Source organism: Squalius cephalus (genome assembly GCF_949319135.1).
Source record: "Squalius cephalus genome assembly, chromosome: 22".
Lineage (NCBI taxonomy): Eukaryota > Metazoa > Chordata > Actinopteri > Cypriniformes > Leuciscidae > Squalius > Squalius cephalus.
Genome location: NC_137143.1, coordinates 10,370,283 through 10,396,691, shown reverse-complemented (window position 1 = coordinate 10,396,691; position 26,409 = coordinate 10,370,283). Strand labels below are relative to the sequence as shown.

The 26,409-nt window shown below is 41.7% G+C and overlaps 1 protein-coding gene and 1 long non-coding RNA gene across 3 annotated transcripts in view; one reads left to right on the top strand and one right to left on the bottom strand.

Moving 5' to 3' along the window:
• The window catches only part of LOC307150345 (bactericidal permeability-increasing protein-like), a 136,472-nt gene that overhangs the window by 75,883 nt on the left and 34,180 nt on the right, over window positions 1-26,409 (top strand). The gene's annotated exons all lie outside the window — the stretch shown is intronic.
• Window positions 11,222-26,409, bottom strand: part of LOC307150348 — a 35,601-nt gene continuing 20,413 nt past the window's right edge. Inside the window, exon 4 of the long non-coding RNA XR_013819690.1 lies at window positions 11,222-11,387. This is a non-coding gene — a long non-coding RNA (uncharacterized lncRNA). The remainder of the gene's footprint in view (window positions 11,388-26,409) is intronic.

Here is a 26,409-nt window from a genome sequence, read left to right as displayed (position 1 = left end):
TAACATTTATAGCGCCACCTTTGGTCCGATCTCCATAAAATTTGGCATTCTTGTTAATGATGTTATGTCACATATGCTCACCAATTTTTGTGAAGTTCTGAGTTTTCATTTAGGATTTATAGGCTTTTTAGTGTATTTTGCCACGCCCATTTTCTAAATGACCCTATTACAGCCATCCAAATGCAAAAGTTCAACTTTTTTTTGATAATTATTGATCTAGAGTGTCCAGAGAATTGTCCTAGACTGGTCTGGTTCCGATCGGGCGAAAAACCTAGGACTAGTTTGCAAAAGTAGGTTTTTAACATATTCGTAAATATTTAATGAACGGTTTGATTGACATTAGTGGTTCTAGAGGAAAAGTTGTTGAGCATGAGCAGATCTATCAAATGATATGCATTTTGTGACGATATGTGTAACACCACGTGATTACAGAGCCATACAACTCGTTAGCGCCAACTAGTGGCTGATTTCTTTCAAAATTCTTACAGACCTCTAGGGCCATGAGTTGAACATGCCCATCGAGTTTCATTCCGATCGGCCTTCGTTAACCTTGTCTAATAGGTGCTCAACTTCATTGGCTGATGGCGGCCATGTTTTTTGAGATACGCCAATGTCCTCATAGACATACATGGCACCTTCGACCAAGACACTGCATACCAATTTTCAAGTCAATCGGACTAATGGCCAGGTGGTTATAGCCATTTTCATGTTTTTTCCATGTTATAGCGCCACCTAGAGTTCAATCGTCGTCCTCAGATTGAACTCATACACATGTGTACCAAGTTTGGTGAAGATATCTCATTTACTTCTCGAGTTATAGCCATTTTAGTAAAATAGGCTCCTCCCACATCGTTTATTTTGTACCCACTAGCGACCGTGAATCGAAATTTTAAAATTTTTGCAATAATTATTGATGATCAGCCTCCAAAGAACATTTCTGCACTGGTTTGGTTCCGATCGGACGAAAAACCTAGGACTAGTTCGCAAAAGTAGGTTTTTGACAAAATTCAAAATGGCGGAAAATATTCTCAGGCGGAAATTAAATCGGAGATATACGTTTTGTCCGTCTTGAGCCAAGGATTACAGTGATATAAGACACTTGAGTCTACGACAAACCGTCTAGGAGTTATTAGCAATTTCATACTTTTGCTTACTATAGCGCCACCTATTGGCCAATCGGGGTCATAATTTGATAACCTCTCCTCAATTTTTGTACTACCATCTGGCAAAGTTTCAAGGCTCCAGCACTTACGTTTTGGGCTGCACGATGCATTTTACGGCAGAAGAAAAATAATAAAAATCAGGACAATTACAATAGGGTTTCAGCACTTCGTGCTTGAACCCCTAAAAATAAACAAGCAGCGATGACGGGCCCAAGCCCAAGCCTGTGTGCCTTTAGGGTAACTGTGCACGATGGGCAATGTGAATGTTAAACACTATAAATGTAAAAGAACCACATCAAAGTCGTCTGAATACGCCACATTTACTGAAGCAGCTGGTGCCACTATGACCGTGAACCACAACAGCCACATCCATGAGATCATTTAAATTTAGATGGATTCATGTCATATACAGTATATATATTAGGGCTTTTTTGAAAGGACAAGAAAAAGGGAATTTTACTTGCCCGACCAGACAAGTAGCCTGATTAGAACGTCAATGACAAAAAAAAAATAACTTGGGAATCACTAAAACGAGAGATTATTCTGATTTTATTACATTTATTGTAAGTTGCGATCGATAGTATTAAATAGATAGATAAATGTATTACTGATGGTAACAAGTTTGCACCAATAGTCAGTAAATGAAATGGACACAGCGACCCCATAGACTTCAACGGAGACAAGTGAAGTCACTTAGAAGCACTCACTTCCTGATGGCTGAGCGTACTGCACAGTCTCAAACTGAGCTTGACGACGTAGATGTGACGTGAACAACCTGTCTGACAGTTGTAAGTCTTCTAGTAGCTGTGCCAAGAGAAATCTGAATCATTCCCTTCCGAATCTTGCAGAGACGGAGAGCGTGAGTAGGAGCTGTCCATGAGCTAGGAGCAGGAGCAACTTTATGACTCTCTATGGGCTTCTCCCTTGACTTTATCGGACTTTATGCCTCCACGTCCCCCTGATTGCCTGCGAGCTTCTCCATCTGTCTATACGGTAATTTCTTTACTGTGCGACAGAAAGTCGTGTGGTTATGACGCAATCGTTAGCCTATTTTTACAAAAACGGCTTCTACGGGGCCATAGTGTAAGATACAAGGTAATGGAGCCTTTTATACATTGCCGTGTTTCTTTAGAAATAAACAGTGGACAAATGGAGTCTTTAAACGCCTCAGATGTAAAGTTATTCGCTGTCAAAGTGACGCCAAAATGAATGGGAGTCAATGGAATGCTAACAGCAGGTGATGGCTTGTTAGCCAATGGATGCCCCCATAGAAGGTACGCTTTCCGGGTGCTGGATTACCCACTTGGTTAAGCTAATAAACGCACTTTTTTCAGCAGAGAAAATAGTTAACCCCTTTCGCGTCAAAGATCACTGACGGCCCCATGATTATTGTTGTTCGACATTCATTACTCATTAAAACATCACACTCTTACTTGATCTGGACAAACTGAGCATCATTAGAAAGGTTTAAGACTCCAGCTTCGATATTTGACCACTGTTTATGATTAAACTAGTTTGCAGTGACATTCATTTCTTAATTTATGCCAGGAGTGCAAAATAATTAATCTGTAATGTTCGTTGTTTTGAATAGAAATCGTCACTCATAAAGCATTCATTCACGTCTTCTTTGGTTTATTTGTGTTCAAATACATGCAATATTATCAGGGCTATTAGTCCAATGTGCGCATATTTGGAGAAATAATGATTAATTATCACATGTTTGTAAAAATATTTCTTCATACAGAATAACATTTCTATTCATTTTCCACTGAATTATGAGATCTGAAGAGCTCAAACAGCGAACACCATGAGTGTGTCTCCTCTTCCTGATTTGCGTCAGTTATGATCTCAGAGATCCCTCATTTACTGTACAGCTGTCAATCATCTCACGTGGTTCAACGTGACCATAATCCTGCGTCTTCTGCATACGCGGTCCTGTGTACACTTCCTCATTCTGAGCTACGAGACAAACAAAACTAAACACTGCTCTTCATCTGAAACAAGAAGCTAATAAACGCACGGTTTCAAGTATATGTGGTTTGTGTGTGATTTTCGTGCGATTTGGGGTATTTCATATGAATAAACAATGTTTACAGTATGCATGCTAGGTAAGGATATCCCATAGCTTCATATAAAATGCTAAATATAACATATTTCAAAATCTTTTTTTGACTTGAAACCATTTTAAACCGCGACTGGAATATGATACAAATACTCGATGGTGTTTTAAAGTGAGCTTTAAGTAAAGGTGTAATATTAATCAATTACATTGTCATGTAGCTTGAGGCTACTTGTTGTACCTGCTGCAGGAGCTTTTCTATTCTATAATATATATATATAACCTATTTTTTTAAAGAATTCACATAAAGTTTCAAGGATCGTTTTTTTTGTGTGTTTGTTTTCTAACAAGACTTAAGATAATAGGTTGATTATTCATGTATAGTGGGATGACAGAGGTGTAGATGGCCGAGCATAATTCCAGAATAAAGGATATAATGTCTGAATTCAAACAAGAGAATAAGGCTAAAAGAATAATGAAGATTAAGTCTCATACAGTCAGAGGTGTGAAATGCTCGTCGATTTACATCAATAGAGCAGTTCTTCTCGCCAGACATTAGTCAAAGACTCTAAATGGGTGTTTACAGGGCAATAAAATATTTGATAAGAATCTTATCAGCCTTCTCTAAAACTTCTCCAAAGCATCCCTTGACATGGTCTCACAATAGGCATCGTAAAACGCATGATTTTAGAGATATCATCCTCAGATTTGAAATGAAGCATGACCACAATTGTGGCTACACTTTAGTTGTGGTTATAAGTTGCAATATACATTCACATAATATTTTTATACATTTAATAAATATATTCTTGATATTTGTTGTTTTTGTTTTTATGTTGGAGCTTATATATCTCAATATTAATAACAGTCTGAATAATTTTGAGTCTTGAACTGTAAACTCTCAAGGGTTGGCTTTCTAAATATATGTTGGTTATGTGTCTATTCAGAATGACTTATGAGCAGCAACCTTTTTATTTTGGGTATGTCATGTATGCATCACTTGCCAAAATTGGGGCTGACTGTTAAGGGGAAACAAAGATCACAGTACAACCATCGCGCATCTCATAGCAACGCGTTTTCTCATTACTGAATGATTCAGCATTTTGAACGAATCGGTTGACTCAAAGATTCAATGGTCAATCCATAATCATCTGTCTCATTCAAGAATGACTCAATCATTCGAATGAATTGTTTGAACGAACGAATCACTGACTCACTCAGTAAGACGGTCGCCTGGCGACACCTAATGGCGGTTTAGTGTTATGTTTAAAAGTATCATTCTGAGACTTCCGGTATGGCGGCGAGCTGAGTGAACGCGCGTTAACCTGCTCTCCTACCCTGTTGGCTAATTCCTTCTTAAATATTGGACTTGAGCGGGTACAATACCTCCATTTCGATAGATAAGCTTAGGGTAATGCCGTTGTCACAGAAGAAAGTCGGTCAGGGGCGAAATAAAACTCTTCAAGCTAAATTGTCGGACTTTACAAGGGCTAACACTAGCAAGAAATCCTCGGCTAACTTCGAAGCCATGGACTCCGACGAGGCTAATGCTAGCTCGACTCCTGAGGATAAATTGTTGGACAGAAGCAATGAGTCCAGCCATATGGCAGCTACCATTCTGACTGCTATTAACGACATGAAAACTGAGTTTTCCACCAGGTTTGATGGCATATTGTCCGCTATTGAAAGTGTCAGGAAAGACATCACTGACTGTGCAGAGCGTGCCACGGAGGCAGAAACAAGGATTTCGACAACTGAAGATAATGTCACCTTGCTCCAAACAAAAGTACGAGTCCTAGAAAACAAAAACAAGGACATGGAGGAAAAACTACTGGACCTGGAGACAAGATCAAGGCGCTCCAATTTGAGGCTGGTCAATTTGCCTGAGGGAGCGGAGGGTGACGACACGTGTGCCTTTTTGGAGAACTGGATACCGGACGCACTGGAACTGCCGCTGGGGCGCACAAAACTAACGGTGGAGAGGGCTCATAGAATCGGGCCAGGAGCACACAACAACCCCTCACCCCGAACGCCGATAATGAAGTTTCTGAACTTCAGGGATAAAGAACTGGTGACGAGAGCAGCCAAGACAAAAAGAGAAGTACGTTACAAGAACCATACAGTGAGATTTTACCAAGAAGTGGCGGCAGGTGTTCACAAGAAGCAAAAGCAGTTTGACAAGGTGAGACGGCAGCTTCGTTTAATGGGGCTCCGATACGGCATCATCCCTCCTGCCCGACTGCTAGTGACTTATAAAGAACGGCCTCACATCTTTAATAACCATGTCGAGGCGGAGGACTTCATCAAACGGATCAGGTCAGAAGAGGGACCGGACTGAATTATTAGAAAACGACTTGGAGTGTCGCGGTTTACAAGGTATCAGAAGATGAGAAAATAAAAGGCGCAAGATTGAGCCGAGCTAGCACAAACTAAGTTACAAGGGACTTGCGCTTGCTGAATCAATTGATCGCTGATCGATTGCTCCTGTCTGCCTCGCTGCCTGCTGTGAGTGTGTTTGTTTGCTTCGGTGCTGTAAGCTCCGTCTTAGCCTTATATTTCTTTGTTTTGAACCATCATTTTACTACCATTTCTAGTTGTTTATACTACTACATTTTACCCAACATCTCAGATTAACCTGACATCGCTAGCTTTTGTTATTAGTACTACTAGCACAAAACGCTAGTAATTCGCTAGCCTGTTAACACGCCACCCGTGCGCTCAGCTATTTTTATTTATTTTTCTCTCGTGCGTCCGCGCCTTTGAGTTCATAAAAAGCTCAGGTGAGTAAGAATCAGTCAACAAACACGGTGAGTAATGTCTTGTCCTGTTATTGTCACCTGCACTTCATGTCACATGTTTAGTATAGCCTTCTCTGTCGGCAATATAGGATTTATATGTGATAAATGTAAGGAGACAGTTAGGTTGACAGAGAAGATTTCAGAATTAGAAACACGCATCCAAACTTTAATTGAGGATAGTAAGAGTGCTAGTGCTTTAGATGTTTTGGATGCGCATAGCATAGTGAACACTTTACATGAGTCGGTTCCGGCTGAAGTAGAGCCTGTGCAGCCGGGCAAATGGGTGACAGTGAGGGATCGCTCTAGTCGCGGATCTAAAAACCACTCTTCCGTTCCGATTACCATAACAAATCGATTTGCCCCGCTCAGTGAAACACCCACTGAGAATGATTGTGCCCTAGTTATTGGCGATTCTATTACACGGAACGTGAAAATAGAGGCACCAACCACCATAGTCACATGTTTGCCGGGAGCCAGAGCGCCTGACATCAAAGCAAATTTAAAAGTGCTGGCTAATGCTAATCGTAAATTCTCTAAGATCATTATTCATGTCGGCACTAATGATGTTCGACTCCGCCAGTCGGAGATCACCAAAATTAATATTAAAGAGGTGTGTGAACTTGCAAGTACGATGTCAAGGACTGTAATTTGCTCTGGCCCCCTTCCTGTTCGCAGGAGTGATGAGATAGTTAGTAGATTGTGTTCGCTTAACGGTTGGCTGTCTAGGTGGTGTCCGCTTAATAATATAGAATTCATAGACAATTGGAAAAGTTTTTGGGGCAAACCTGACCTGTTGAAAAGAGATGGTATTCATCCCTCCTGGGATGGTGCTGCTCTTCTCTCTAGTAATATGGCTCATAGTCTTAGAGCTCAAACATGACAATCTGGGGCTCAGGTCAGGAAGCAGACAGACTGGCTTAACCGACCGTCTGCTAGCGGCCTCGCGTCACCAAGGTCAGATAAATCCTATCACATAGAGCCTCTTTCACCTAGCTATCATCATATAGAGACTGTGTCTGTTCCCCGAATTTGGAAATCCAAAAAACGTTTAAACCCATCTAAGGTTAAAAATTTAATTGATGTTCAACAAATAAAAAACAGCTATATTACAGATGAGCAAATGCTAAAGCTTGGGTTGCTGAATATTCGATCGCTTACTTCTAAAGCACTCGTTGTTAACGATATGATTTCAGATAATAACCTAGATGTGCTGTGTTTGACAGAAACCTGGCTAAAACCAAAAGATTACATTACTTTAAATGAATCAACCCCGCAAGATTACTGTTATAAACATGAGCCTCGTCTGAAACGCAAAGGGGGTGGTGTTGCTGTAATTTATAGTAATAGTTTCAAAACCACTAAGAAATCAAGTTTTAAATATAATTCTTTTGAAGCATTGGTGCTTAATGTAAAAATATATAGTGTAAACGATAAATCACGTTTGAGATTTATGCTGGCTACTGTATACAGGCCACCAGGGCACCATACAGACTTTATCAAAGAATTTGCGGACTTTCTATCAGAATTAATATTGACAGATAAAGTACTAATTGTTGGTGATTTTAATATACACATCGATAATGAAAAAGATGCATTGGGATTGGCATTTAAAGACATTGTAAATTCAATTGGAGTTAGACAACACGTGTCAGGACCTACTCATCGTCGTAATCATACTCTAGATCTAATATTATCACACGGAATAGATGTTGATGCCGTTGAAATTCTGCAGCAGAGCGATGACATCTCAGATCATTACCTAGTCTCGTGTAATTTGCATTTAGCCAAGGCTGCAAAGCCGACTCCGTGTTTCAAATATGTGAGACCTATCACTTCTGCCACTAAAGATTGCTTTATTAATAATCTTCCTGATCAGTTTCATCATCTCAGCATCCCGGATAGCTTAGAAGAACTAGATATTGCAACAGAAACTTTTAACTCTCTCTTTTCCAGCACTTTAGACACAGTTGCTCCGTTGCGCTTAAAGAAGATTAAAGAAAATAGTCCAACGCCGTGGTACAACGAGCACACTCGGGCCCTTAAGAGAGCAGCCAGAAAAATGGAGCGCAACTAGAAGAAAACAAAACTAGAGGTATTTCGCATTTCATGGAAGGAGAGCTCAATTACTTACAGAGAGGCTTTAAAAGCTGCTAGATCTGCTTATTTTTCAACCCTATTAGAAGAAAATAAACATAATCCTAGGTATTTATTTGAAACGGTGGCTAAACTAACGAAAAATAAAGCTTCAAGCACCGAAGTTTCCAAGCAACACAGCAGTAATGATTTTATGAATTTCTTCACTTATAAGATTGATAATATCAGGGACAAAATTATAACTATGCAACCGTCTACTACAGTATCGCATCAGGCAGTGCATTGTAGTCTCCCTGAGGAAAAATTTGATTCATTCGTTGCTATAGGAGAGGAAGAATTTACTAAACTCGTTAAATCATCTAAATCTACAACATGTATGTTAGACCCTATACCAACTAAGCTACTGAAAGAGATGCTTCCAGAGGTCCTAGATCCTCTTCTTAATATCATTAATTCATCTTTGTCTCTAGGATACGTACCAAAAACCTTTAAGCTGGCTATGATTAAACCGCTTGTTAAAAAAACGCAACTTGATCCTACAGAATTAGTCAATTACAGGCCGATCTCGAATCTACCTTTTCTGTCAAAGATATTAGAAAAGGCAGTATCCTCACAACTGTGTTCCTTTCTTGAAAGAAATGATATCTGCGAGGATTTCCAGTCCGGATTTAGACCGTACCATAGTACTGAGACAGCTCTCGTTAGAGTCACAAATGATTTGCTCTTATCATCCGATCGTGGTTGTGTCTCGCTATTAGTGTTACTCGATCTTAGTGCTGCATTTGACACCATTGACCACAACGTTCTTTTAAATAGATTAGAACATTATGTTGGCATTACGGGAAATGCACTAGCATGGTTTAAATCATACTTATCTGACCGTTATCAGTTTGTAGCAGTAAATGATGAGATGTCTCATCGATCACAAGTTCAGTATGGCGTACCACAAGGCTCAGTACTAGGACCGCTGCTGTTCACTCTGTACATGCTACCATTAGGAGATATCATTAGGAAACATGGCATTAGCTTTCACTGTTATGCCGATGATACTCAGCTCTATATTTCTTCAAAACCTAACGAAACTTATCAATTCACAAAATTAACGGAATGCATAGCGGATATAAAAAATTGGATGACTCGTAATTTCCTACTTCTAAATTCTGAAAAAACAGAGTTTCTAATTATTGGACAAAAAACTTCCTCACGTAATAACCTAGAATACTGTCTAACACTTGATGGCTGCTCTGTTAAGTCTTCGTCGTCGGTTAGGAACCTGGGTGTGCTCTTTGATACCAATCTTTCATTTGAAAGTCACGTGTCTAGTATCTGTAAAACTGCATTTTTCCATCTTAAAAATATATCTAAATTACGCCATATGCTCTCATTGACAAATGCGGAACAATTAGTTCATGCGTTCATGACCTCAAGGCTAGATTATTGTAATGCCCTACTGGGTGGTTGCCCTGCACGCTTAATAAACAAACTACAGCTGGTCCAAAACGCAGCAGCTCGAGTTCTTACCAGAACCAGGAAGTATGACCATATTAGCCCAGTTCTGTCAAAACTGCATTGGCTCCCTATTAAACATCGCATAAATTTTAAAATATTGCTGATCACTTACAAAGCACTAAATGGTTTAGCTCCGCAGTGCTTGAGCGAGCTCTTAACGCATTATAGTCCGTCACGTCTATTGCGATCTCAAAATTCCGGCCAGTTACTAATACCTAGAATATCAAAATCGACTGCTGGCGGTAGATCCTTTTCCTATTTAGCACCAAAACTCTGGAACAGTCTTCCTACCATTGTCCGGGAAGCAGACACACTCTTTCAGTTCAAAGCCAGATTAAAGACACATCTCTTTGACCTAGCTTTCACATAATACATTATAGACTTCTATAATTTAATGTTAGGCTGCATATATTAGGTCAGCCGGAACCGGGAACACTTCCCAAAAATCCTGATGTACTCGTTACATCATGAGAAGAATGGCATCTACGCTAATTTTAGTGTCTGTGTTTATCCCGAGGTTTTCCTGCAGCCTGCCGGATCCAGGCCGTATCCAGATCTGACGAAGGACCTTCGCCTGGACCGATGACAACGCAGTGCTGAAGTGCCAACTAGTCTCTCCCTATGGAGGATCCCACTACCACTATACAGATAAGGCGTTGTCGGGAAAATTCGTTTCGCGTTCCTACCCCAAAGCAACAAAATAAAATAAAATTCTTTATCAAAATTTATAAGGAAAGACAAGTACTTTGTTTAGGCTTGGCTTGTAGGGAATTCCAAACCTGCGTATATTCAAACGCACATAACTATAGAACCCATTCTAAATGCGCATGTGAGCGCCATCAGCGTTTCTCACAGGTTCGCGTTTAAAGTCTGTGTAGAGGGAATGGTGTCGTCTTAGCGGCCCCTAATTTAATAACAAATGATCGTTGCGACGGAAGCAAATCAATCAAAACTAACTTTAGATGGAAATAACTTAACTCTGCTATAAAGCCAAAACAATCTCTGTTACCTTAAATTATACGCTTATCTCTGTAAAGCTGCTTTGAAGCAATCTACATTGTTAAAAGCGCTATATAAATGAAGATGACTTGACTTGACTTGACAAGGTCAAATATACTGTACACCTTTGTTTAGTGGTGTTTTTTATAGTATGTCCAAGACTTTTTCTCAGAGCTTATAGTAACTGTTAAAGCTATGTTACTCTCCTTTCTCCACTCACTCTAAAGTCTAAGCCAGGGATGGGCAACTTCGGTCCTGGAGGGCCACTGTCCTACAGAGTTTAGCTTCAACCCTAATCAAACACACCTGAACAAGCTAATCAAGCTCCTCAGGATTACTAGAAAATTACAGGCAGGTGATTTTTTCAGGGTTGGAGCTAAACTCTGTAGGACAGTGGCCCTCCAGGACCGAAGTTGCCCATCCCTGGTCTAAGCTCTTTAGGTATTTCCCTTTTTATTTTATTTTTTCTCCTCTTTTTATAAACAATAGTTAAGAGGCTAAATGTATCTTTGGCAATTGTCACTTCGTTAATTTTAAAGTAATTGGCATTATACTACCGCACTTCTTCATTTGTGTTCGGATTCTCTTAGAACAATATAGTGCCTTCAGAGAGTGAAATTTTATTTAGTTCATGGTAAAAGGAGGTTTATGAAAGAAAATCTGTAATGTTCAATTATGGTAGCATGGGAGTGTAAGGTTAGTGTTATTAGGTTAGTTGTTTATCTTTTGTTAGCTCAGTGATACTGTCTTAACCTCAGGTTAACACTGCCGCACTAAGGCAAAAGGTCGTAACTTCAATTTTTGGCGAAAATGAGTTATTGTAATTTTTAGGACAATAAACATAAGTTTTATCATGTAGACAAACATCAAGTTTCAATTCGATTGTTTTTTGGGTGGAATAAGATTATGTTTTTGCCGTAACTTCAAAAAGCCAAGGGGAAACTATGGTAGAAGCCCGTAACGTCAGTTACGGCTTTATGCCTGCGTTTCTCGCTGCTCCTGAACACTCGAATGAAGTTACGGGTGCACTGCCGTGAAGTTACGGCACTCTGCCTTGTTCTAACCGACCATCAAAGTATTGCCGCGCTGGAGTTACGGGGTTATGATGTAGCAATTAAATCACCTCAGACACACACGTACATTTTTCACAGTGATTGCTTTTGTTAGGTTTGAAGAATGGCATACTCTCGGGGGAAAATGATGGTGGAGATGGCTTTGAATCTTTAACATCCAATAATAGCTAGCGGTAGCCTTAAGCTAGCGATACTACTTCACAAACTAGACAAAAACACTTTTCGAGCCATAATCAACAATTTATCCAGTAACAAGCGCTGAATAGAGCAGGCTTGTATGATATCTTAATTCACAGCCCGTAATATAAAGCTACATGTACAACTGAAATAAAATATGCTTCATAGCTAGCTCTCGCCTGCCAATGACAGTCCACTGACTGAAAACTACGCGAGTTGGTTGGTTGGAGCCGCAACGACACACCCATTATACACCAGCAACAGGAACTAGATTAAAAAGTTCGTCGAGACAAACTTTAAGTTGGCTTGAGAAAGCCGGACCAGAAAGTTTGAAGAAGTTTGAAGTTTAAAGTAGTTTAAAGTTTAAATTAGTTTGAAGTATAAAGTAGTTTAAAGTTTAAATTAGTTTAAAGTTTAAAGTAGTATAACGTAGTTTGAAGTTTAAAGTAGTTTGAAGTTTAAAGTAGTTTGAAGTTTAAATTAGTTTAAAGTTTAAAGTAGTTTGAAGTTTAAAGTAGTTTAAAGTTTAAAGTAGTTTGAAGTCTAAATTAGTTTGAAGTAGATAGATAGATGAGTTTGTTAGTTTAAATTTCACACACAGACATGCTCACTAACTCTCTCTCACACACACGCACACACACACACACACACGCAGACACGCTCACTAACACACACGGACAAACACACGCTCACTAACTCTCACACATACACACACTTTCTCACACACACACACACACACACACACACACACACACACACACACACACACACACACACAGACACGCTCACTAACACACACACACAAACACACTCACTCAGACACACACACTCAGAGTTTATGAGTTTTGGGTGGTTGCTAGGCGGTTGCTAGGGTGTTCTGGGTGGTTGCTATGGTGTTGCTAGGCGGTTGCTAGGGTGTTCTGGGTGGTTTCTATGTTGTTGCTAGGTGGTTGCTAGGGTGTTTTGGATGGTTGCTAGGCGGTTGCTAGGGTGTTCTGGGTGGTTGCTATGATGTTGCTAGGCGGTTGCTAGGGTGTTTTGATGGTTGCTATGGTGTTGCTAGGCGGTTGCTAGGGTGTTCTGGGTGGTTGCTATGATGTTGCTAGGCGGTTGTTAGGGTGTTTTGGTGGTTGCTATGGTGTTGCTAGGCGGTTGCTAGGGTATTCTGGGTGGTTGCTAGGATGTTGCCAGGGTGTTTTGGTGGTTGCTAGGATGTTGCTAGGTGGTTGCTAGGTTGTTCTGGGTGGTTGCTATGCTGTTGCTAGGCGGTTGCTAGGGTGTTTTGGTGGTTGCTATGGTGTTGCTAGGCGGTTGCTAGGTTGTTCTGGGTGGTTGCTATGCTGTTGCTAGGCGGTTGCTAGGGTGTTTTGGTGGTTGCTATGGTGTTGCTAGGCGGTTGCTAGGGTGTTTTGGGTGGTTGCTATGATGTTGCTAGGTGGTTGCTAGGGTGTTTTGGTGGTTGCTATGGTGTTGCTAGGGTATTCTGGGTGGTTGCTAGGGTGTTGCTAGGTGGTTGCTAGGGTGTTCTGGGTGGTTGCTATGGTGTTACTAGGTGGTTGGTAGTTGTCACAGATGGTTACTATGGAGTCTTTATAGAGTTCTTAGCATGATCTTGGCATGATATAGCACTTAACTAATCGCTATTAGCATGTAGCTATTCACTGCTAGCATGTGTAGCATGTTGGAAGTGCTGTTTGCTTGCATGAGTCAAAAGAGCCTAACCTCATCTCTATACGATGTTCTGATACAGAGATATAGGTCTTGCAAAACGGTTGCTAGGGTACTCACGTTTGGTTGCTATGGAGTTGCTTGGGAGCTGGAAGCTTTAAACTTAAGAAGTTTAAAGTGGTTTGAAGTTTAAAGTAGTTTACGAGTTTTGAGTTTACAAGTTTACAAGTTTAAATGAGTTTAGAGTTTAAGTTTAAATGAGTTTAGAGTGTGTGTGTGTGTGTGTGTGTGTGTGTGAACACACACACACACACACACACACACACACACTCAGAGTTTATGAGTTTAGAGTTTATAAGTGTATAAATTGATGAGTTTATAAGTGTAAGAGTTTTTGAGTTTAGAGTTTATAAGTTTTAAATGAGTTTAGAGTTTATAAGTTTTAATGAGTTTAGAGTTTATAAGTTTAAATGAGTTTAAGAGTTCAGAGTTTATTCATTTATGAGTTTAAGAGTTCATAAGTCTATGAATTCATGAATTTATAAGTTAATTAGTTTATAAGTGTATGAGTTTAGAGTTTATTAGTTTAAATGAGTCTCAATGGCTCATATAGTATATAGAATGGCAGTTTGGTTTAGTCTTCAAGGTGTTTTGATTTGAATTTTCGTCGGTTTGAATTTTTTAGAACTCCCAATGTAAGTCAATGGGAATTTTTGAATGAGTTTTTTCGAGTTTTGATCGTCATTTTTAGGAAAACCGTAAGTCGGATCAGTCTGAAAAGATATAGCAACTCGAGTCAGATCAGTTTGAGTGTCCGAGCCGAATTTGGAGTATGTAGAGTTAAAGCTCTAGGAGGAGATCCAATTTAGTTTTTTTAGTCTCAGAAGAATAATAATAACTAGATGCAAAAGTTCGTCGAGACAAACTTTAAGTTGGCTTGAGAAAGTTTGGACCAGAACGGTTTTTTGCTAGGCGGTTGCTAGGGTGTTCTGGGTGGTTGCTATGGTGTTGCTAGGCGGTTGCTAAGGTATTTTGGGTGGTTGCTAGGCGGTTGCTAGGGTGTTCTGGGTGGTTGCTATGGTGTTGCTAGGCGGTTGCTAGGGTGTTCTGGGTGGTTGCTATGGTGTTGCTAGTAGGTTGCTAGGGTATTCTGGGTGGTTGCTAGGCGGTTGCTAGGGTGTTCTGGGTGGTTGCTAGGGTGTTGCTAGGCGGTTGCAAGGGTGTTCTGGGTGGTTGCTAGGTGGTTGCTAGGGTGTTTTGGGTGGTTGCTAGGCGGTTGCTAGGGTATTCTGGTTGGTTGCTAGGGTGTTTTGGGTGGTTGCTAGGGTGTTCTGGGTGGTTGCTATGGTGTTACTAGGTGGTTGCTAGGGTATTCTGGTTGGTTGCTAGGGTGTTCTGGGTGGTTGCTAGGTGGTTGCTAGGGTGTTTTGAGTGGTTGCTAGGCGGTTGCTAGGGTATTCTGGTTGGTTGCTAGGGTATTTTGGGTGGTTGCTAAGGTGTTCTGGGTGGTTGCTAGGCGGTTGCTAGGGTGTTCTGGGTGGTTGCTATGGTGTTGCTAGGCGGTTGCTAGGGTGTTCTGGGTGGTTGCTATGGTGTTGCTAGGCGGTTGCTAGGGTGTTCTGGGTGGTTGCTAGGCGGTTGCTAGGGTGTTCTGGGTGGTTGCTATGGTGTTGCTAGGCGGTTGCTTGGGTATTCTGGGTGGTTGCTAGGCGGTTGCTAAGGTATTTTGGGTGGTTGCTAGGCGGTTGCTAGGGTGTTCTGGGTGGTTGCTAGGCGGTTGCAAGGGTGTTCTGGGTGGTTGCTAGGTGGTTGCTAGGGTGTTTTGGGTGGTTGCTAGGCGGTTGCTAGGCGGTTGCTAGGGTATTCTGGTTGGTTGCTAGGGTGTTTTGGGTGGTTGCTAGGGTGTTCTGGGTGGTTGCTATGGTGTTACTAGGTGGTTGCTAGGGTGTTCTGGGTGGTTGCTAGGCGGTTGCTAGGGTGTTCTGGGTGGTTGCTATGGTGTTGCTAGGCGGTTGCTAGGGTGTTCTGGGTGGTTGCTAGGCGGTTGCTAGGGTGTTCTGGGTGGTTGCTATGGTTTTGCTAGGCGGTTGCTAGGGTATTCTGGGTGGTTGCTAGGCGGTTGCTAAGGTATTCAGGGCGGTTGATATGGTGTTACTAGGTGGTTGGTAGTTGTCACAGATGGTTACTCTGGAGTTTTTATAGAGTTCTTAGAATGATTTAACACTTAACTAATCACTATTAGCATGTAGCTATTCACTGCTAGCATGTGTAGCATGTTGGAAGTGCTGTTTGCTAGCATGAGTCAAAAGAGCCAAACCTCATCTCTATACGATGTTCTGATACAGAGATATAGGTCTTGCAAAACGGTTGCTAGGGTACTCAAGTTTGGTTGCTATGGAGTTGCTTAGGAGCTGGGAGCTTTAAACTTAATAAGTTTAAAGTGGTTTGAAGTTTAAAGTAGTTTACGAGTTTTTGAGTTTTGAGTTTATAAGTTTAAATGAGTTTAGAGTGTGTGTGTGTGTGTGTGTGTGTGTGTGTGTGTGTGTGTGTTCAGAGTTTATGAGTGTAGAGTTTATAAGTGTATAAATGGATGAGTTTATAAGTGTACAAGTTTTTGAGTTTAGTTTATAAGTTTAAATGAGTTTTGAGTTTATAAGTTTAAATGAGTTTAGAGTTTATAAATTTAAATGAGTTTAAGAGTTCAGAGTTTATTAATTTATGAGTTTTAGAGTTCATAAGTCTATGAATTCATGAGTTTATAAGTTAATTACTTTATAAGTGTATGAGTTTAGAGTGCATTAGTTTAAATGAGTCTCAATGGCTCATATAGTATATAGAACGGCAGTTTGGTTTAGTCTTCAAGGTATTTTGATTTGAATTTTCGTCGGTTGGTCAGTTTGAATCTAAATTTGAATTTTTTAGAACTCCCTAATGTAAGTCAATGGGAGTTTTTCCGAGTTTTGATCGTCATTTTTAGGAAAACCGTAAGTCCGATCAGTCTGAAAAGATATAGCAACTAACTTCAGATCAGTTTGAGTGTCCGAGCCGAGTTTGGAGTATGTAGAGTTAAAGCTCTAGGACGAGTTTGAGTCAACAGTTTTTAACAGAAGATTAATAATAACTAGATGCAAAAGTTCGTCGAGACAAACTTTAAGTTGGCTTGAGAAAGTTTGGACCAGAACGTTTTTTGCTAGGCGGTTGCTAGGGTGTTCTGGGTGGTTGCTAGGCGGTTGCTAGGGTATTCTGGGTGGTTGCTAGGCAGTTGCTAGGGTGTTCTGGGTGGTTGCTATGGTGTTGCTAGGCGGTTGCTATGGTGTTCTGGTTGGTTGCTAGGCGGTTGCTAGGGTGTTGTTAGGCGGTTGCTAGGTTGTTCTGGGTGGTTGCTATGGTGTTGCTAGGCGGTTGCTAAGGTATTCTGGGTGGTTGCTAGGCGGTTGCTAGGTGGTTGCTAGGGTATTCTGGGTGGTTGCTATGGTGTTGCTAGGCGGTTGCTAGGGTGTTCTGGGTGGTTGTTATGGTGTTGCTAGGGTGTTCTGGGTGGTTGCTAGGCGGTTGCTAGGGTATTCTGGGTGGTTGCTAGGCGGTTGCTAGGGTGTTCTGGGTGGTTGCTATGCTGTTGCTAGGCGGTTGCTAGGGTATTCTGGGTGGTTGCTAGTCGGTTGCTAGGGTATTTTGGGTGGTTGCTAGGGTGTTCTGGTTGGTTGCTAGGCGGTTGCTAGGGTGTTCTGGGTGGTTACTAGGGTGTTCTGGGTGGTTGCTAGGCGGTTGCTAGGATATTTTGGGTGGTTGCTAGGGTCTTTTGGGTGGTTGCTAGGCGGTTGCTAGGGTATTTTGGGTGGTTGCTAGGGTGTTCTGGGTGGTTGCTATGGTGTTCTAAGGTATTTTGGGTGGTTGTTAGGGTGTTCTGAGTGGTTGCTATGGTGTTGCTAGGGTGTTCTAAGGTATTTTGGGTGGTTGCTAGGGTGTTCTGGGTGGTTGTTAGGCAGTTGCTAGGGTGTTCTGAGTGGTTGCTATGGTGTTGCTAGGCGGTTGCTAAGGTATTCTGGGTGGTTGCTAGGCGGTTGCTAGGGTATTCTGGGTGGTTGCTATGGTGTTGCTAGGCGGTTGCTAGGGTGTTTTGGGTGGTTGCTAGGCGGTTGCTAGGGTATTCTGGGTGGTTGCTATGGTGTTGCTAGGTGGTTGCTAAGGTATTCTGGGTGGTTGCTAGGCGGTTGCTAGGGTGTTCTGGGTGGTTACTATGGTGTTGCTAGGGTGTTCTGGGTGGTTGCTAGGCGGTTGCTAGGGTGTTCTGGGTGGTTGCTATGGTGTTGCTAGGCAGTTGTTAGGGTGTTCTGGGTTGTTGCTAGGCAGTTGCTAGGTGTTCTGGGTGGTTGCTAGGCAGTTGCTAGGGTGTTCTGGCTGTTTGCTAGGTGTTCTGGGTGGTTGCTAGGCAGTTGCTAGGCAGTTGCTAGGGTGTTCTGGGTGGTTGCTAGGGTATATTTGGTGGTTACTAGAGCGTTTCTAGATGTTGCTAGGGTGTTCAAGATGGTTGCTAAGGTATTTTTGGTAGTTGCTATGGTGTTACTAGGTGGTTGGTAGTTGTCAAAGATGGTTTAAATATGGAGTTAATAACGAGTGCCTTCAGTACGGCACTCGGCCTGCGGCCTCGTGCCTATGGCCGAATAGGCACAAGCATGGAGCAATATCGCAAGGCCACGAATGTAATATTGCTTTAAAAAATAAAAAAAATATAAAAAAAGTTTTTTTGGGGGTTTAGGGTGGTTGCTAGGGAGCTCTTAGTGGTTGCTAGGGTGCTGTAACTGGTTGCTAGGGTGTGGCTATGAAGATTTTAGGCCATTACTTATTGGTTGCTTGATAATATAAATCCTCTGAGGGAGAGAGAGAGGGAGAGACGCAGGGGTGTCAGGCCCTTTGGAGTCTGTGTGTGTGAAAACGGCAGTTTGGATTCAAATGTTTTTAGAACTCCCCAATGTAAGTCAATGGGAGTTTTTCCGAGTTTTGATCGTCATTTTTAGGAAAACCGTAAGTCCGATCAGTCTGAAAAGATATAGCAACGCGAGTCAGATCAGTTTGAGTGTCTGAGCCGAGTTTGGAGTATGTAGAGTTAAAGCTCTAGGAGGAGTTTCATATAGAAATTTTAGTCTCGGAATAATAATAATAATAATAATAATAATAATAAGTTTAAATAGGATTTCAATATGTTGGCTCTCTCAAGCCAACTTAATAACTAGATTAAAAAGTTCGTCGAGACAAACTTTAAGTTGGCTTGAGAAAGTTTGGACCATAAAGTTTGAAAAAGTTTAAAGTAGTTTAAAGTAGTTTAAAGTTTAATTTAGTTTAAAGTGTAAATTAGTTTAAAGTTTAAAATAGTTTGAAGTTTAATTTAGTTTAAAGTTTAAATTAGTTGAAAGTTTAAAATAGTTTGAAGTTTAATTTAGTTTAAAGTTTAAAATAGTTGAAAGTTTAAAGTAGTTTGAAGTTTAATTTAGTTTAAAGTTTAAATTAGTTGAAAGTTTAAAATAGTTTGAAGTTTAATTTAGTTTAGTTTAGGGTGTTCTGGGTGGTTGCTATGGTGTTGCTAGGCGGTTGCTAGGGTATTCTGGGTGGTTGCTAGGGTGTTGCTTAGCGGTTGCTAGGGTATTTTGGGTGGTTGCTAGGGTTTTGCTAGGCGGTTGCTAAGGTATTTTGGGTGGTTGCTAGGGTGTTCTGGGTGGTTGCTAGGCGGTTGCTAGGGTGTTTTAGTGGTTGCTATGGTGTTGCTAGGCGGTTGCTAGGGTGTTCTGGGTGGTTGCTAGGGTGTTGCTAGGCGGTTGCTAGGGTATTCTGGGTGGTTGCTAGGCGGTTGCTAGGGTGTTCTGGGTGGTTGCTATGCTGTTGCTAGACGGTTGCTAGGGTATTCTGGGTGGTTGCTAAGTGGTTGCTAGGGTGTTTTGGGTGGTTGCTAGGCGGTTGCTAGGGTGTTCTGGGTGGTTGCTATGGTGTTGCTAGGCGGTTGCTAAGGTATTCTGGGTGGTTGCTAGGCAGTTGCTAGGGTGTTCTGAGTGGTTGCTATGCTGTTGCTAAGGTGTTCTGGGTGGTTGCTAGGCAGTTGCTAGGGTGTTCTGGGTGGTTGCTATGGTGTTTCTAGGTGGTTGCTAGGGTATTCTGGGTGGTTGCTAGGCGGTTGCTAGGGTGTTCTGGGTGGTTGCTATGGTGTTGCTAGGCGGTTGCTAGGGTGTTCTGGGTGGTTGCTATGATGTTGCTAGGCGGTTGCTAAGGTATTCTGGGCGGTTGCTAGGCAGTTGCTAGGGTGTTCTGGGCGGTTGCTATGGTGTTGCTAGGTGGTTGGTAGTTGTCACAGATGGTTACTATGGAGTTTTTATAGAGTCCTTAGCATGATCTTGGTATGATTTAGCACTTAACTAATTGATATTAGCATGTAGCTATTCACTGCTAGCATGTGTAGCATGTTGGAAGTGCTGTTTGCTAGCATGAGTCAAAAGAGCCAAACCTCATCTCTATACGATGTTCTGATACTGAGATATAGGTCTTGCAAAACGGTTGCTAGGGTACTCAAGTTTGGTTGCTATGGAGTTGCTTGGGAGCTTGAAGCTTTAAACTTAAGAAGTTTAAAGTGGTTTGAAGTTTAAAGTAGTTTACGAGTTTTGAGTTTACAAGTTTAAATGAGTTTAGAGTTTAAGTTTAAATGAGTTTAGTGTGTGTGTGTGTGTGTGTGTGTGTGTGTTCACACACACACACACACACACACACACTCAGAGCTTATGAGTTTAGAGTTTATAAGTGTATAAATTGATGAGTTTATAAGTGTTAGAGTTTTTGAGTTTAGAGTTTATAAGTTTTAAATGAGTTTAGAGTTTATAAGTTTTAATGAGTTTAGAGTTTATAAGTTTAAATGAGTTTAAGAGTTCAGAGTTTATTAATTTATGAGTTAAAGAGTTAATAAGTCTATGAATTCATGAGTTTATAAGTTAATTAGTTTATAAGTGTATGAGTTTAGAGTTTATTAGTTTAAATTAGTCTCATTGGCTCATATAGTATATAGAACGGCAGTTTGGTTTAGTCTTCAAGGTGTTTAGATTTGAATTTTCGTCGGTTGGTGAGTTTGAATGTAAATTTGAATTTTTTAGAACTCCCCAATGTAAGTCAATGGGAGTTTTTCCGAGTTTTGATCGGCATTTTTAGGAAAACCGTAAGTCCGATCAGTCTGAAAAGATATAGCAACTAACTTCAGATCAGTTTGAGTGTCTGAGCCGAGTTTGGAGTATGTAGTGTTAAAGCTCTAGGACGAGTTTGAGTCAACAGTTTTTAACAGAAGAATAATAATAATAACTAGATGCAAAAGTTCGTCGAGACAAACTTTAAGTTGGCTTGAGAAAGTTTGGACCAGAACGTTTTTTTTGCTAGGCGGTTGCTAGGGTGTTCTGGGTGGTTGCTATGGTGTTGCTAGGCGGTTGCTAAGGTATTTTGGGTGGTTGCTAGGCCGTTGCTAAGGTATTTTGGGTGGTTGCTAGGCGGTTGCTAGGGTGTTCTGGGTGGTTGCTATGGTGTTACTAGGCGGTTGCTAGGGTGTTCTGGGTGGTTGCTAGGTGGTTGCTAGGGTGTTTTGAGTGGTTGCTAGGCGGTTGCTAGGGTATTCTGTTTGGTTGCTAGTAGTGCTGCACGATTAATCGTATCGCAATCGCAATCGCGATGTCAAGCCTACGCGATTATATGACGCAAAATGCTGCGATTTTATATTAAATAAACAAATTAGCGCTGTCAACGCACTTATTAATGCAAATGCTTTTAAACCATTCATGCGCGATAAGACATAAAAGAACGAGCCGCCTGTGAATGTCCTCCTGACACACACACACACACACACACACACACAGATGCGCGCCAGTATCAAGTTCTCTTTCGCGGTAGAACGAACAACACACATGTATGCCAAAATGAACGCGCTGCCTGTGAATGTCCTGACTCAGACAGAAAGACTCGCGCTAATATCGTGCGTGCGCACAAAACAGCATGACAGAATACAGTTCTCTTTCGAGCTTGAACGAACAATAACACACATAATTATGCCAAAATGTCTTTTTGTCGAGTGTCTTCATAACATAAGAGCAGTCTTATGATGAACACGAAGAGTTGTGATGACTCGTGAAAGAATGAGGCGCGTGTGAGATCCGCGTCTCTGACAGCGGCTGGTCTTAAAGGGACAGTACACAGGTCGCTAAAGTTATTCTTTTTTTCTTTTTTTTTTTTCAATTTTTTTATTATTATTATTTTTCTTTACCCCTGACATGTATGGTTATATGTACTCTTGTATGTAAATTATGTTTTGTTCTTGTTAAAATGCAATAAAAAAAAAAAAATCTGTCGCTAAAGTTAATCAAAGAACAAAGGGAACAGAGAAAAACACTCACTGCTCTTGACTAAAGAACTTTTTTCTTTAGGCTGATTATCACTAATCTGTGTGTGCATTTATTTTCCTTGAGAACCAAGCAAGTTGACTCATGAAACCATTTGTTTATTATATCGCAATCGTAATCGCAATATTGACCTCAATTATCGCAATATGACATTTTCCCCAAATCGTGCAGCCCTAGTTGCTAGGGTGTTTTGGGTGGTTGCTAAGGTGTTCTGGGTGGTTGCTAGGCGGTTGCTAGGGTGTTCTGGGTGGTTGCTATGGTGTTGCTAGGCGGTTGCTAGGGTGTTCTGGGTGGTTGCTAGGCGGTTGCTAGGGTGTTCTGGGTGGTTGCTATGGTGTTGCTAGGCGGTTGCTAGGGTATTCTGGGTGGTTGCTAGGCGGTTGCTAAGGTGTTCTGGGTGGTTGCTAGGCGGTTGCTAGGGTGTTCTGGGTGGTTGCTAGGGTGTTGCTAGGCGGTTGCAAGGGTGTTCTGGGTGGTTGCTAGGGTGTTTTGGGTGGTTGCTAGGCGGTTGCTAGGGTATTCTGGTTGGTTGCTAGGGTGTTTTGGGTGGTTGCTAGGGTGTTCTGGGTGGTTGCTATGGTGTTACTAGGTGGTTGCTAGGGTATTCTGGTTGGTTGCTAGGGTGTTCTGGGTGGTTGCTAGGCGGTTGCTAGGGTGTTCTGGGTGGTTGCTATGGTGTTGCTAGGTGGTTGCTATGGTGTTGCTAGGCGGTTGCTAGGGTGTTCTGGGTGGTTGTTATGGTGTTGCTAGGCGGTTGCTAAGGTATTCTGGGTGGTTGCTAGGCGGTTGCTAGGGTGTTCTGGGTGGTTGCTAGGCGGTTGCTAGGGTGTTCTGGGTGGTTACTATGGTGTTGCTAGGTGGTTGCTAGGGTATTCTGGGTGGTTGCTAGGCAGTTGCTAGGGTGTTCTGGGTGGTTGCTATGGTATTGCTAGGCGGTTGCTAGGGTGTTCTGGGTGATTGCTATGGTGTTGCTAGGTGGTTGGTAGTTGTCACAGATGGTTACTATGGAGTCTTTATAGAGTTCTTAGCATGATCTTGGCATGATATAGCACTTAACTAATCGCTATTAGCATGTAGCTATTCACTGCTAGCATGTGTAGCATGTTGGAAGTGCTGTTTGCTAGCATGAGTCAAAAGAGCCAAACCTCATCTCTATACGATGTTCTGATACAGAGATATAGGTCTTGCAAAACGGTTGCTAGGGTACTCAAGTTTGGTTGCTATGGAGTTGCTTGGGAGCTGGGAGCTTTAAACTTAATAAGTTTAAAGTGGTTTGAAGTTTAAAGTAGTTTACAAGTTTTTGAGTTTTGAGTTTATAAGTTTAAATGAGTTTAGAGTGTGTGTGTGTGTGTGTGTGTGTGTGTGTGTACACACACACACACACACACACGCTCAGAGTTTATGAGTGTAGAGTTTATAAGTGTATAAATGGATGAGTTTATAAGTGTACAAGTTTTTGAGTTTAGTTTATAAGTTTAAATGAGTTTTGAGTTTATAAGTTTAAATGAGTTTAGAGTTTATACATTTAAATGAGTTTAAGAGTTCAGAGTTTGTTAATTTATGAGTTTAAGAGTTCATAAGTCTATGAATTCATGAGTTTATAAGTTAATTACTTTAAAAGTGTATGAGTTTAGAGTGCATTAGTTTAAATGAGTCTCAATGGCTCATATAGTATATAGAACGGCAGTTTGGTTTAGTCTTCAAGGTATTTTGATTTGAATTTTCGTCGGTTGGTCAGTTTGAATCTAAATTTGAATTTTTTAGAATTCCCTAATGTAAGTCAATGGGAGTTTTTCCAAGTTTTGATCGTCATTTTTAGGAAAACCGTAAGTCCGATCAGTCTGAAAAGATATAGCAACTAACTTCAGATCAGTTTGAGTGTCTGAGCCGAGTTTGGAGTATGTAGAGTTAAAGCTCTAGGACGAGTTTGAGTCAACAGTTTTTAACAGAAGATTAATAATAATAACTAGATGCTAAAGTTCGTCGAGACAAACTTTAAGTTGGCTTGAGAAAGTTTGGACCAGAAAGTTTTTTGCTAGGCGGTTGCTAGGGTGTTCTGGGTGGTTGCTATGATGTTGCTAGGCGGTTGCTAAGGTATTTTGGGTGGTTGCTAGGCGGTTGCTAGGGTGTTCTGGGTGGTTGCTATGCTGTTGCTAGGTGGTTGCTAGGGTATTTGGGTTGGTTGCTAGGGTGTTCTGGGTGGTTGCTAGGCAGTTGCTAGGGTGTTTTGGGTATTCTGGGTGGTTGCTAGGGTGTTCTGGGTGGTTGTTATGGTGTTGCTAGGCGGTTGCTAGGGTATTCTGGGTGGTTGCTAGGCGGTTGCTAGGGTGTTTTGGGTGGTTGCTAGGCGGTTGCTAGGGTGTTCTGGGTGGTTGCTATGGTGTTGCTAGGCGGTTGCTAGGGTATTCTGGGTGGTTGCTAGGGTGTTCTGGGTGGTTGCTAGGGTGTTGCTAGGCGGTTGCTAGGGTGTTGCTAGGCGGTTGCTAGGGTGTTGCTAGGCAGTTGCTAAGGTATTTTGGGTGGTTGCTAGGGTGTTGCTAGGGTGTTCTGGGTGGTTGCTAGGGTGTTGCTAGGTGGTTGCTAGGGTGTTCTGGGTGGTTGCTAGGGTGTTGCTAGGTGGTTGCTAGGGTGTTCTGGGTGGTTGCTAGGCGGTTGCTAGGGTGTTTTGGGTGGTTGCTAGGCAGTTGCTATGGTGTTGCTAGGTGGTTGCTAGAGTATTCTAGGTGGTTGCTAGGCGGTTGCTATGGTGTTCTGGGTGGTTGCTATGGTGTTGCTAGGCAGTTGCTAAGGTATTCTGGGTGGTTGCTATGGTGTTGCTAAGCGGTTGCTAGGGTGTTCTGGGTGGTTGCTATGATGTTGCTAGGCGGTTGCTAGGGTATTCTGGGTGGTTGCTAGGGTGTTGCTAGGCGGTTGCTAGGGTATTCTAGGTGGTTGCTAGGATGTTGCTAGGGTGTTTTGGTGGTTGCTAGGGTGTTGCTAGGCGGTTGCTAGGTTGTTCTGGGTGGTTGCTAGGCGGTTGCTAGGGTGTTCTGGGTGGTTGCTAGGGTGTTGCTAGGCGGTTGCTAGGGTATTCTGGGTGGTTGCTAGGCGGTTGCTAGGGTGTTCTGGGTGGTTGCTATGGTGTTGCTAGGCGGTTGCTAGGGTATTCTGGGTGGTTGCTAGGCGGTTGCTAGGGAGTTCTGGGTGGTTGCTATGCTGTTGCTAGGCGGTTGCTAGGGTATTCTGGGTGGTTGCTAGGGTGTTGCTAGGCGGTTGCTAGGGTATTCTAGGTGGTTGCTAGGATGTTGCTAGGGTGTTTTGGTGGTTGCTAGGGTGTTGCTAGGCGGTTGCTAGGTTGTTCTGGGTGGTTGCTATGGTGTTGCTAGGCGGTTGCTAGGGTGTTCTGGGTGGTTGCTATGATGTTGCTAGGTGGTTGCTAGGGTGTTTTGGTGGTTGCTATGCTGTTGCTAGGGTATTCTGGGTGGTTGCTAGGGTGTTTTGGTGGTTGCTATGCTGTTGCTAGGGTATTCTGGGTGGTTGCTAGGGTGTTTTGGTGGTTGCTATGCTGTTGCTAGGGTGTTCTGGGCGGTTGCTATGGTGTTACTAGGTGATTGGTAGTTGTCACAGATGGTTACTATGGAGTTTTATAGTTCTTAGCATGATCTTGGCATGATTTAGCACTCAACTAATCGCTATTAGCATGTAGCTATTCACTGCTAGCATGTGTAGCATGTTGGAAGTGCTGTTTGCTAGCATGAGTCAAAAGAGCCAAACCTCATCTCTATACGATGTTCTGATACAGAGATATAGGTCTTGCAAAACGGTTGCTAGGGTACTCAAGTTTGGTTGCTATGGAGTTGCTTGGGAGCTGGAAGCTTTAAACTTAAGAAGTTTAAAGTGGTTTGAAGTTTAAAGTAGTTTACGAGTTTTTGAGTTTTGAGTTTATAGGTTTAAATTAGTTTAGAGTGTGTGTGTGTGTGTGTGTGTGTGTGTGTGTGTGTGTGTGTGTGTGTGTGTGTGTGTGTTCACACACACACACACACACACACACACACACACACACACACACACACACACACACACACACACACACACACACTCAGAGTTTATGAGTTTAGAGTTTATAAGTGTATAAATGGATGAGTTTATAAGTGTACAAGTTTTTGAGTTTAGTTTATAAGTTTAAATGAGTTTAGAGTTTATAAATTTAAATGAGTTTAAGAGTTCAGAGTTTATTAATTTATGAGTTTTAGAGTTCATAAGTCTATGAATTCATGAGTTTATAAGTTAATTACTTTATAAGTGTATGAGTTTAGAGTGCATTAGTTTAAATGAGTCTCAATGGCTCATATAGTATATAGAACGGCAGTTTGGTTTAGTCTTCAAGGTATTTTGATTTGAATTTTCGTCGGTTGGTCAGTTTGAATCTAAATTTGAATTTTTTAGAACTCCCTAATGTAAGTCAATGGGAGTTTT